The sequence below is a fragment of the Pristiophorus japonicus genome, chromosome 9 (genome assembly GCF_044704955.1).
Source record: "Pristiophorus japonicus isolate sPriJap1 chromosome 9, sPriJap1.hap1, whole genome shotgun sequence".
Classification (NCBI taxonomy): Eukaryota; Metazoa; Chordata; class Chondrichthyes; family Pristiophoridae; genus Pristiophorus; species Pristiophorus japonicus.
In genome coordinates this window covers 147282135-147295136 of record NC_091985.1, presented here as the reverse complement: position 1 = coordinate 147295136, position 13002 = coordinate 147282135, and the positions used below count along the sequence as shown (strand labels likewise).

At 45.4% G+C, this 13002-nt stretch overlaps 1 protein-coding gene across 3 annotated transcripts in view; it reads right to left on the bottom strand.

The window, feature by feature from the left end:
• The window catches only part of rmnd1 (required for meiotic nuclear division 1 homolog), a 114281-nt gene that overhangs the window by 40964 nt on the left and 60315 nt on the right, over positions 1-13002 (bottom strand). The gene's annotated exons all lie outside the window — the stretch shown is intronic.

Here is a 13002-nt window from a genome sequence, read left to right as displayed (position 1 = left end):
AGATAGACAAGAAGGGAAAGGAGGTGGGGTAGCTCTGTTAATAAAGGATGATATCAGGGCAATTGTGTGAGACGATATTGGCTCTAATGAACAAAATGTTGAATCATTGTGGGTGGAGATTAGAGATAGTAAGGGGAAAAAAGTCACTGGTGGGCGTAGTTTATAGGCCCCCAAATAATAACTTCACGGTGGGGCGGACAATAATCAAGGGAATAATGGAGGCATGTGAAAAAGGAACAGCAGTAATCATGGGGGATTTTAAACTACATATCGATTGGTCAAATCAAATCGCACGGGATAGCCTTGAGGAGGAATTCATAGAATGCATACGGGATTGTTTCTTAGAACAGTATGTTACAGAACCTACAAGGGAGCAAGCTATCTTAGATCTGGTCCTGTGTAATGAGACAGGAATAATAAACGATCTCCTTGTAAAAGATCCTCTCGGAATGAGTGATCACAGTATGGTTGAATTTTTAATACAGATTGAGGGTGAGGAAGTAGTGTCTCAAACGAGCGTACTATGCTTAAACAAAGGGGACTACAGTGAGATGAGGGCAGAGTAGGCTAAAGTAGACTGGAAACACAGACTAAATGGTGGCACAATTGAGGAACAGTGGAGGACTTTTAAGGAGCTCTTTCATAGTGCTCAACAAAAATATATTCCAGTGAAAAAGGGCGGTAAGAGAAGGGATAACCAGCCGTGGATAATCAAGGAAATAAGGGAGAGTATCAAATTAAAAACCAATGCCTATAAGGTGGCCAAGGTTAGTGGGAAACTAGAAGATTGGGAAAATTTTAAACGACAGCAAAGAATGACTAAGAAAGCAATAAAGAAAGGAAAGATAGATTACGAAAGTAAACTTGCGCAAAATATAAAAACAGATAGTAAAAGCTTTTACCGATATATAAAACGGAAAAAAGAGTGACTAAAGTAAATGTTGGTCCCTTAGAAGATGAGAAGAGGGATTTAATAATGGGAAATGTGGAAATGGCTGAGACCTTAAACAATTATTTTGCTTCGTTCTTCACAGTGGAAGACACAAAAACCATGCCAAAAATTGCTGGTCACGGGAATGTGGGAAGGGAGGACCTTGAGATAATCACTATCACTAGGGGGGAACTGCTGGATAGGCTAATGGGACTCAAGGTAGACAAGTCCCCTGGTCCGGATGAAATGCATCCCAGGGTATTAAAAGAGATGGCGGAAGTTATAGCAGATGCATTCGTTATAATCTACCAAAATTCTCTGGACTCTGGGGAGGTACCAGCGGATTGGAAAGCAGCTAATGTAACGCCTCTGTTTAAAAAGGGGGGCAGACAAAAGGCAGGTAATTATAGGCCAGTTAGTTTAACATCTGTAGTGGAGAAAATGCTTGAAACTATCATTAAGGAAGAAATAGAGGGACATCTAGATAGGAATAGTGCAATCAAGCAGAAGCAACATGGATTCATGCAGGGGAAATCATGTTGTAACTAATTTACTGGAATTCTTTGAGGATATCACGAGCATGGTGGATAGATGTATCGATGGATGTGGTGTATTTAGATTTCCAAAAGGCATTCGATAAGGTGCCACACAAAAGGTTATTGCAGAAGATAAAGGTAGGCGGAGTCAGAGGAAATGTATTAGCATGGATAGAGAATTGGCTGGCTAACAGAAAGCAGAGAGTCTGGATAAATGGGTCCTTTTCGGGTTGGAAATCGGTGGTTAGTGGTGTGCCACAGGGATCGGTGCTGGGACCACAACTGTTTACAATATACATAGATGACCTGGAAGAGGGGACAGAGTGTAGTGTAACAAAATTTGCAGATGACACAAAGATTAGTGGGAAAGCGGGTTGTGTAGAGGACACAGAGAGGCTGCAAAGAGATTTAGATAGGTTAAGCGAATGGGCTAAGGTTTGGCAAATGGAATACAATGCCGGAAAATGTGAGATCATCCACCTTGGGAAAAAAACAGTAAAAGGGAATATTATTTGAATGGGGAGAAATTACAACATGCTGCTGTGCAGAGGGACCTGGGGGTCCTTGTGCATGAAACTCTTTTAGGAGTCTACCTGCAAAACATAAACAACATTAAACTGTGCCACCCGACCTGGGTGACACAGCAGACATTTTCAAGGCCCCCTTTTTTTTTTGGTTTTTGGTTTTTTTTTGGGGCGCTAAAATCAAATTTTTCCAGTGCCCCCTATAAAAGGAGAGGGGGACACTAAAAACACCGGCAATTAAAACAAATTAAACTTTAAAACGTAAAATCAAATTAAAATTTGGTTGCCGGGCGTGATGATGCACTCCAGTCCCTCCGGTGCCCACCTCTCGCGGAAGGCCGCGAGCGTACCGGTGGACACCGCGTGCTCCATCTCCAAGGACACCCTGGACCGGATGTAAGAGCGGAAGAGAGGCAGGCAGTCAGGTTGAACGACCCCCTCGACCGCCCGCTGCCTGGACCGGCTGATGGCACCCTTGGCCGTGCCCAGGAGCAGTCCTACGAGGAGGCCTTCGGACCTACCCGCTCCCCTCCGCACAGGGTGCCCAAAGATCAGGAGAGTGGGACTGAAGTGCAGCCAGAATTTCAGGAGCAGCCCCTTCAAATAGTGGAACAGGGTCCTTGTGCATGAATCCCAAAAAGTTAGTTTGCAGGTGCAGCAGGTAATCAGGAAGGCGAATGGAATGTTGGCCTTCATTGCGAGAGGGATAGAGTACAAAAGAAGGGAGGTCCTTCTGCAACTGTATAGGATATTAGTGATGCCGCACCTGGAGTACTGCGTGCAGTTTTGGTCACCTTACTTAAGGAAGGATATACTAGCTTTGGAGGGGGTAGAGACGATTCACTAGGCTGATTCCGGAGATGAGAGGGTTACCTTATGATGATAGATTGAGCAGAATGGGTCTTTACTCGTTGGCGTTCAGAAGGATGAGGGATGATCTTATAGAAACATTTAAAATAATGAAAGGGATAGACAAGATCGAGGCAGAGAGGTTGTTTCCACTGGTCGGGGAGACGAGAACTAGGGGGCACAGCTTCAAAAATACGGGGGAGCCAATTTAAAACCGAGTTTAGAAGGAATTTTTTCTCCCAGAGGGTTGTGAATCTGTGGAATTATCTGTCCAAGGAAGCAGTTGAGGCCAGGTCATTGAATGTATTCAAATCACAGATCGATAGATTTTTAACCAATAAGGGAATTAAGGGTTACGGGGAGCGGGCGGGTAAGTGGAGCTGAGACCACGGACAGATCAGCCATGAGCTTGTTGAATAGCGGAGCAGGCTCGAGGGGCTAGATGGCCTACTCCTGTTCCTAATTCTTATGTTCTTATGTAAATCACTGCAGCAGGCAGATCTAGGAGCACTGGCGATGGTGAGGTTGGAGGCACGTTCAGCAGGATATCTGCCTAGTACTTGCATCTTTTCTCTTTCATAAAGCAATTACATATGCAGGCAGTGTGATGCACAGTACTGGTAATCATCTGCTACTGCCTAGCCTTTTCCATGCTCTGCTGACCCTTGTCCCCATCCCCTTTTTCCAGGCCCATAACTGGGAGGGGGACAATCCCGTGGAAAAGCACCAATCACTCCATCCCTCCAAGCACCATCAGTCACTCCATCCCTGCCAAGCACCAGTACAGAAATCAGCACCCCGAGCATGATAGATCGCAAGTTAGAGTAATAGTACTGGGCGGATCCAGCAATTCCACATTTGCTCTAGAAAAAGGCGTTGCGGTCCCATTGACATCACAGGACACTTGATTACTCTACAACCTTGTTACTCTCGTGCCACTGTCCCAGTCTGGACTTCCTTTAGTCAAGCCTGCAGCTTCCCTCTGTACCTCCCTTGGCATTCTCCGAAGGGCCCATCGAGGCATTCATCGCTGTCTCCTCACAAGCAGCAACTCCAACTGTCCCATCCTACTCTCTCACTGACCTTACCGCCCAGCTTTCCCAAGGGAGGATTAACCTTGCAAATCTCCTCCCCCATCCAACTTATCCTTCCAAGCAATGACCATGTGTACGCTGGCAGTAGATCAGCAATCGCGAATCCTCTCAAAATCTCTTTGCAGAATATCCATTCCCTTGCAAACAAGGCCCTTGCCATCCATGACCTTATTGTGGATGACTGCATCGACATCATGGCACTCACGGAAACTTGGCTGAGGGATAATGACACACTACCTTTAATCAAAGCCTCCCCTCCCGGCTATACCTTCCACCACTTGCCCCGCCCAGACTGCCGTGGTGACGGTATAGCTCTCATCACCAATCATACCTTGGTCTGTCCCTCTACTCCTCCGGTACTTTCTCATTTTTTGAACATCTCGCCTTATTCCATCCCTCTCACCCCTCATTGAAAATTCTCATTCTCTACCGCCCACCAAAGAATAATAAAAACTTTATCACTGATATATCCTCACTGCTTTCCTCCCTCAGCCTATGCACCGAGTGATTTCTCATCCTTGGTGACTTCAACATCCATCATAATTCATCATGCTCTCTCTCCTCGGAGTTTATTACCCTCCTGTCCTCCCTTAATTTCTCCCTCCATGTAAATTCCTCAACCCATACTCACGGCCACCCCCTTGACCTTGCAATCTCTCGTGAGCACGCTATTCCTACCGTGTCAATTAAAGATAAGCCATCTCTGACCATTTCCTTGTATTGCTTTCGACCCACATCCCCCTTCCCCAATCCAAACCTACTTCCTTCTGCATCCGCCCCTGGAAAATAACTCTCCAAACTCTCTTAAAACTGCACTGATCAACTCAAAACTAACTAACCGTTGGCCCTCTTTTAACATTGACATTTCTGCAGTCACCGATCTGCTCAACCACACCCTCTCTACCACCTATGATGGTCTAGTCCCGATTAAAAAGGTTACTCTCTCTGACGCTGGCCGGTCCCCAGTACAGCCCTCATCTTCACTCCCTCAAATCAAAAGAGCGCAGACTTGAATGGATGTGGCAGACAATTGGTTTAGCCATTGACCACCAGATTTGGCTCGAACACAAAACATTATCGGTTCCTACTCTTGTCAAGAAAATCTGCTCACTATTCCAGGATCATTCAGGTTTCTATTTAAACCCCCGGCTTCTATTCTCTACTGCCCTCCGTCTCCTTAAATCCCTCTCCCCTGTCTCCACCACACTCACCTGCGACAAGTGTGAGGAGCTCATGGACTTCTTTGTCTCAAAAGATTAAGACCACCCGATCATCTGCCTCTGCGAGTTCCCTTCCTTCACCTAGCCCACAGGGTCAAACTTCATCTGAGGCTCCCACCGGCCCTAGCCCTAAACTCACATCTTTCTTTAGTTTCTCTTTGATCTCTGCTCTTGATCTCTCCAAGCTCATCTTGTCCATGAGACCAACTTCCTGCTCCCTTGACCACCCAACTTCCTTTTTTGGCTCCAATGTTAGCCGACATTGTTAACTGTTCTCTACTCTCAGGTACTGTTCTCCTCTCCTTCAAATCTGCGGTCATCACCCTCTCCTCAAAAAGCTAAATTGACCCCACATCGCCCCATCTCCAACCTCCCTTTCCTGTCCAAAGTAGAAACATAGAAAATAGGTGCAGGAGTAGGCCATTCGGCCCTTCGAGCCTGAACCACCATTCAATATGATCATGGCTGATCATGCAACTTCAGTACCCCATTCCTGCTTTCTCTCCATACCCTTTGATCATTTTAGCCACATGGGCCACATCTAACTCCCTTTTGAATATATCTAATGAACTGGCCTCAACAACTTTCTGTGGTAGAGAATTCCACAGGTTCACAATTCTCTGAGTGAGGAAGTTTCTCCTCATCTCGGTCCAAAATGGCTTACCCCTTATCCTTAGACTGTGAGCCCTGGTTCTGGACTTCCCTAACATCGGGAACATTCTTCCTGCATCTAACCTGTCCAATCCCGTCAGAATTTTATATGTTTCTATGAAATCCCCTCACATTCTTCTAAATTCCAGTGAATATAAGTCGAGTCGATCCAGTCTTTCTTCATATGTCAGTCCTGCCATCCCGGGAATCAGTCTGGTGAACCTTTGTTGCACTCCCTCAATAGCAAGAATGTCCTTCCTCAGATTAGGAGACCAAAACTGCACACAATATTCAAGGTGTGGCCTCACCTAGGCCCTGTACAACTGCAGTAAGACCTCCCTGCTCCTATACTCAAATCCTCTCGCTATGAAGGCCAACACGTCATTTGCCTTCTTCACCACCTGCTGTACCTGCATGCAAACTTTCAATGACTGATGTACCATGACACCCAGGTCTCATTGCACCTCCCCTTTTCCTAATCTGTCACCATTCAGATAATATTCTGCCTTCTTGTTTTTGCCACCAAAGTGGATAACCTCACATTTATCTACATTATACTGCATCTGCCATGCATTTGCCCACTCATCTAACCTGTCCAAGTCACCCTGCAGCCTCTTAGCATCCTCCTCACAGCTCACATTGCCACCCAACTTAGTGTCATCTGCAAACTTGGAGATATTACATTCAATTGCTTTGTCTAAATAATTAATACATATTGTAAATAGCTGCGGTCAAAGCACTGAACCTTGCAGTACCCCACTAGTCACTGCTTGCCATTCTGAAAAGGACCTGTTTATTCCTACTCTTTGCTTCCTGTCTGCCAACTAGTTCTCTATCCACGTCAATACATTACCCCCAATACCATGTGCTTGAATTATACACACTAATCTCTTGTGTGGGACCTTGTCAAAATCTTTTTGAAAGTCCAAATAAACACATCCACTGATTCTCCCTTGTCCACTCTACTAGTTACATCCTCAAAAAATTCTGGAAGATTTGTCAAGCATAATTTCCTTTTCATAAATCCATGCTGACTTGGACTGATCCGGTCACTGCTTTCCAAATGCGCTGCTATTATGTCTTTAATAATTGATGCCAACATTTTCCCCACTACTGATGTTAGGCTAACATAGAAATGTAGAAACATAGAAAATAGGTGCAGGAGTAGGCCATCCAGCCCTTCGAGCCTGCACCACCATTCAACAAGATCATGGCTGATCATTCCTTCAATACCCCATTCCTGCTTTCTCTCCATACCCCTTGATCCCTTTAGCCGCAAGGGCCATATCTAACTCCCTCTTGAATATATCCAATGAACTGGCATCAACAACACTCTGTGGTAGGGAATTCCATAGGTTAACAACTCTCTGAGTGAGGAAGTTCCTCCTCATCTCAGTCCTAAATGGCTTACCCCTTATCCTAAGACTATGTCCCCTGGTTCTGGACTTCCCCAACATCGGGAGCATTCTTCCTGCATCTAACCTGTCCAGTCCCGTCTGAATTTTATGTTTCTATGAGATCCCCTCTCATCCTTCTAAACTCCAGTGAATACAGGCCCAGTCGATCCAGTCTCTCCTCGTATGTCAGTCCTGCCATCCCAGGAATCAGTCTGGTGAACCTTCGCTGCACTCCCTCAATAGCAAGGATGTCCTTCCTCAGATTAGGAGACCAAAACTGAACACAATATTCCAGGTGGGGCCTCAACAAGGCCCTGTACAACTGCAGTAAGTCTTCCCTATTCCTATACTCAAATCCCCTTGTTATCAAGGCCAACATACCATTTGCCTTCTTCACCGCCTGCTGTACCTGCATGCCAACCTTCAATGACTGATGAATCATGACACCCAGGTCTCGTTGCACCTCCCCTTTTCCTAATCTGCCGCCATTCAGATAATATTCTGCCTTCGTGTTTTTGCTCCCAAAGTGGATAACCTCACATTTATCCACATTATACTGCATCTGCCATGTATTTGCCCACTCACTTAACCTGTCCAAATCATCCTGCAGCCTCTTAGCGTCCGCCTCACAGCTCACACCGCCACCCAGTTTAGTGTCATCTGCAAACTTGGAGATATTACACTCAATTCCATCATCCAAATCATTAATATATATTGTAAATAGCTGGGGTCCCAGCTCTGAGCCCTGCGTCACTCCACTAGTCACTGCCTGCCATTCTGAAAAGGACCCGTTAATCTCGACTCTCTGCTTCCTGTCTGCCAACCAGTTCTCTATCCACGTCAGTACATTACCCCCAATACCATGTGCTTTGATTTTGCACACCAATCTCGTGTGGGACCTTGTCAAAAGCCTTTTGAAAGTCCAAATACACCACATTCATTGTTTCTCCCTTGTCCACTCTACTAGTTACATCCTCAAAACATTCCAGAAGATTTATCAAGCATGATTTCCCCTTCATAAATCCATGCTGACTTGGACCAATCTATCACTGCTTTCCAAATGTGCTGCTTTTTCATCTTTAATGATTGATTCCAACATTTTCCCCACTACTGATGTCAGGCTAACTGGTCCATAGTTACCCGTTTTCTCTCTCCCTCCTTTTTTAAAAAGTGGTGTTACATTAGCAACCCTCCAGTCCATAGGAACTGATCCAGAGTCGATAGACTGTTGGAAAATGATCACCAATGCATCCACTATTTCTAGGGCCACTTTCTTAAGTACTCTGGGATGTAGACTATCAGGCCCTGGAGATTTATCGGCCTTCAATCCCGTCAATTTCCCCAACACAATTTCCCGCCTAATAAGGATATCCTTCAGTTCCTCCTTCTCACTCGACCTTCGGACCCCTAGTACATCCGGAAGGTTATTTGTGTCTTCCTTTGTGAAGACAGAACCAAAGTACTTATTCAATTGGTCTGCCATTTCTTTGTTCCCCATTATAAATTCACCCGAATCCGAATGCAAGGGACCTACGTTTGTCTTCACTAATCTTTTTTTCTTCACATATCTATAGAAGCTTTTGCAGTCATTTTTTATGTTTCCGGCAAGCTTCCTCTCATACTCTATTTGCCCCCTCTTAATTAATCCCTTTGTCCTCCCGTGCTGAATTCTAAATTTCTCCCAGTCTACTGGCTTGCTACTTTTTCTGGCTAATTTGTATGCCTCTTCCTTGGATTTAACACTATCCTTAATTTCCCTTGTTAGCCACGGTTGAGCCACTTTCCCAGTTTTATTTTTACTCCAGACAGGGATGTACAATTGTTGAAGTTCGTCCATATGAACTTTAAAGGTTTGCCATTGCCTATCCACCGTCAACCCTTTAAGTATCATTTGCCAGTCTAATCTAGCCAATTCACGTCTCATACCATCAAGGTTACCTTTCCCTAAGTTCAGGACACTAGTTTCTGAATTAACTTGGTCACTCTCCATCTTAATAAAGAATTCTACCATATTATGGTCACTCTTCCCCAAGGGGCCTCGCACAAGATTGCTAATTAGTCCCTTCTCATTACACATCACCCAGTCTAGGATGGCCAGCTCTCTGGTTGGTTCCTCGACATATTGGTCTAGAAAACCATCTCTAATACACTCCAGGAAATCCTCCTCCACCGCATTGCTACCAGTTAGGTTAGCCCAATCAATATGTAGATTAAAGTTGCCCATGATTACTGCTGTACCTTTATTGCACACATCCCTTATTTCTTGTTTGATGCAGTCCCCAACCTCACTACTACTAGTTGGTGGCCTGTACACAACTCCCACTAGCGTTTTCTGCCCTTTGGTATTCCGTAGCTCCACCCATACCGATTCCACATCATCCAAGCTAATTGCTTTCCTTACAATTGCATTAATTTCCTTTTTAACCAGCAACACCACCCCACCTCCTTTTCTTTTCTGTCTATCCTTCCTAAATGCTGAATATCCCTGGATGTTGAGTTCCCAGCCTTGGTCACCCTCGATGCCAATCACATCATACCCGTTAACTGCTATCTGTGCAGTTAATTCGTCCACCTTATTCCAAATATTCCTCGCATTGAGGCACAGAGCCTTCAGGCTTGTCTTTTTAAACACACTTTGACCCTTTAGAATTCTGCTGTAAAGTGGCCCTTTTTGTTTTTTGCCTTGGGTTTCTCTGCCCTCCACTTTTACTATTCTCCTTTCTATTTTTTCTCCATTTCATTCCCCTCTGTCTCCCTGCATAGGTTCCCATCCCCCTGCCATTAGTTTAACTCCTCCCAAACAGCACTAGCAAACACCCACCCTATTGGTTCCGGTCTTGCCCAGGTGCAGACCGTCCGGTTTGTACTGGTCCCACCTCCCCCAGAAGCGGTTCCAATGTGCCAGGAATTTGAATCCCTCCCTTCTGCACCACTGCTCAAGCCACGTATTCCTCTGAGCTATCCTGTGATTCCTACTCTGGACTAGCACGTGGCACTGGTAGCAATCCTGAGATTACTACTTTTGAGGTCCTACTTTTTAATTTAACTCCTAGCTCCCTAAATTCATCTCGTAGGACCTCATCCCGTTTTTTACCTATATTGTTGGTACCTATATGCACCACGACAACTGGCTGTTCACCCTCCCTTTTCAGAATGTCCTGCACCCACTCCAAGACATCCTTGACCCTTGCACCAGGGAGGCAACATACCATCCTGGAGTCTCGGTTGCGGCCGCAGAAACGCCAATCTATTCCCCTTACAATCGAATCCTCTACCGGAGGCATCCCTGATTTCCCACATGGTACAGGAGGAGCATAACACGTGTCCGAGCTCTCCTGCCATGGCTTAACCCTTAGATACACTTAAATTGGCAACAACAATGATAAATGTTACTTACTGATAAAGAAAAAGAAAAACGACTTACCAATCACCAGCCAATCACTTACCCTCTTGGCTGTGACATCACCTTTCGATTTCTTTCTACTTCTTTCTTGCCTCCCTGCTGCAGCTGCGCAAGCTTGCCTCACCAAGAACTCCCGACTGCCGCTCCGCCTCCAACGATGCTGCTCCCCGAATTCCCTGCTGTGCTTTTTTCGGCCTCACCAAGAACTCCCGACTGCCGCGCCGCCTCCAACGACGCTGCTCCCCGAATTCCCTGCTGTGCCTTTTTCGGCCTCACCAAGAACTCCTGACTGCCGCTCCGCCTCCGACGACGCCTATAACCGGCCTATAATTCCCTGTTTTCTCTCTCCCTCCTTTTTTAAAAAGTGGTGTTACATTAGCTAGCCTCCAATCCATAGGAACTGATCCAGAGTCTATAGAATGTTGGAAAATGACCACCAATGCATCCACTATTTCTAGGGCCACTTCCTTAAGTACTCTGGGATGCAGACTATCAGTCCCTCGGAATTTATCGGCCTTCAATTCCATCAGTTTCCCTAACACAATTTCCTGACAAATAAGGATTTCCTTCAGTTCCTCCTTCTCGCTTGACCCTCGGTCCCCTAGTATTTCTGGAAGGTTATTTGTGTCTTCCTTAGGTGAAGACAGAACCAAAGTATTTGTTCAATTGGTCTGCCATTTCTTTGTTCCCCATTATAAATTCACCTGATTCTGACTACAAGGGACCTACATTTGTCTACACTAATCTTTTTCTCTTCACATATCTATAGAAGTGTTTGCAGTCAGTTTTTATGTTCCCTGCAAGCTTATTCTTATTCTCTATTTCCCCCCTCCTAATTAAACCGTTTGTCCTCCTCTGCTGAATTCTAAATTTCTCCCAGTCCTCAGGTTTGCCAATTCATATGCCTCTTCCTTGGATTTAACACTATCCCTAATTTCCCTTTTTAGCCACAGTTGTGCCACCTTCCCCGTTTTATTTTTACGCCAGACAGAGATGTACAATTGTTGAAGTTCATCCATGTGATCTTTAAATGTCTGCCATTGCCTATCCACCGTCAACCCTTTAAGTATCATTTGCTAGTCTATCCTAGCCAATTCGCATCTCATACCATCGAAGTTACCTTTCTTTAAGTTCAGAATTAACTGTGTCACTCTCCATCTTAATGAAGAATTGTACCATATTATGGTCACTCTTCCCCAAGGGGGCTCGCACAACAAGATTGCCAATTAACCCTCTCTCATTACACAACACCCAGTCTAGGATGGCCAGCTCTCTAGTTGGTTCCTCGACATATTGGTCTAGAAAACCATCTCTAATACACTCCAGGAAATCCTCTTCCACCGTATTGCTACCAGTTTGATTAGCCCAATCTATATGTAGATTAAAGTCACCCATGATAACTACTGTACCTTTATTGCACGCATCCCTAATTTCCTATTTGATGCCATCCCCAATCTCCCTACTACTGTTTGGTGGTCTGTACACAACTCCCACTAGTGTTTTCTGCCCTTTGGTGTTCCGCAGCTCTACCCATACAGATTCCGCATCATCCAAGCTAATGTCCTTCCTTACTATTGCATTAATCTCCTCTTTAACCAGCAACGCTACCCCACCTCCTTTTCCTTTCTGTCTATCCTTCCTGAATATTGAATACCCCTGGATGTTGAGTTCCCAGCCTTGGTCACCCTGCAGCCATGTCTCCGTAATCCCAATTACATCATACCCGTTAACAGCGCGCCTGGGGGGCAGGGAGGGCAGTGGAGAAGAGAGAGAGAGAGAGAGAGAGAGAGAGAGAGAGAGAGAGAGAGAGAGAGAGAGAGAGAGAGAGAGAGAGAGAGAGGGCGAGAGACTTGCGGGGTGGTGGGGAAATCGGAGGGAAGAGAGGGAACTCAGGATAGACAGATGACGTTCTTACAACCCCCTACAAGGGACAATGTTGACAAGGATGAAATTCATAAGTCACAAAACTGTCACTATTCACTTCATATCCAATATACCTGTTAACAATCCGCACATAATACCCCATCTATGGTGGGGTGTGGGGGGAGGGAATAAGGTCATGCACTTGCGCTGGTGTAAGGAGGGACTTTGGTTGGGGGAGGGATGCACTTGGACTGGGGTAAGGCACTTTGGCTGGCCCTAGGTGTCTTCTGGGGAGCTCTATCCTCTGTGGCTTCTGGAAGTCAAAGTGGATTGAGTTATAATTTGGAAAGTCAGTGAGACTTGGGATGGGTGGTTCCAGTTACACATTCCAGAGAAACTTCAGGGTGTGGCTTATCCTCCAAGGGGACCAATCATAGACAAAGAGCGGACCAAGGCGGCCATTTTCACAGTACAAATAAGCACATCCTTAAACAACGCCTCGATTTCAAAATTCTCATCCTTGTTTACAAATCA